The sequence below is a fragment of the Mastomys coucha genome, unplaced genomic scaffold (assembly GCF_008632895.1).
Source record: "Mastomys coucha isolate ucsf_1 unplaced genomic scaffold, UCSF_Mcou_1 pScaffold8, whole genome shotgun sequence".
Taxonomy (NCBI): domain Eukaryota; kingdom Metazoa; phylum Chordata; class Mammalia; order Rodentia; family Muridae; genus Mastomys; species Mastomys coucha.
Genome location: NW_022196914.1, coordinates 46,789,157 through 46,789,824, shown reverse-complemented (window position 1 = coordinate 46,789,824; position 668 = coordinate 46,789,157).

The window sequence follows — 668 nt, the reverse complement described above, 5'->3', positions numbered from 1 at the left end:
TGGGGCAGAAGCTATTGGCGTTCTCTTCAGAAAATTACCCCCTGTGCCTATTTGCTCAAGGTTCTTACCCACTTTCTCTTCTATTAGTTTCTATGTATCTGCTTTGATGTGGAGGTCCCTGACCCACGTGGACTTGAGCTTTGTATAGGAGAAAGGAATGGATTGATTTGCATTTTTCTACATGTTAACTGCCAGTTGAGCCAGCACCATCTGTTGAAAAGCTGTCTTTTTTACACTGGATGGTTTTAGCTCCTTTGTCAAAGATGAAGTGACCATAGGTGCATTTGTTCATTTCTGGGTCTTCAATTCTGTTCCATTGATCTACCTGCCTGTCACTGTACCAATACCATGCAGTTTTTATGACAATTGCTCTTGTAGTATAGCTTAAGTTCTGGGATTGTGATTCAACCAGAGGTTCCTTTATTGTGGAGAATAGTTTTGGCTATCCTGGGTCTTTTGTTGTTCCAGATGAACCTGCAAATTGCTCTTTCTAAGTCTGTGAAGAATTGAGTTGACTATAATTGAGTCCTGTATATCCCAAAACACCAGAAAAGCAAGAATTGGATCTAAAATTATATCTCACAATGCTGATAGAGGAAGTTAAGAAGGACATGAATAATTCCCTTAAAGAAATACAGGAGAATACAGGTAAAGAGGTGCAAGCCCTT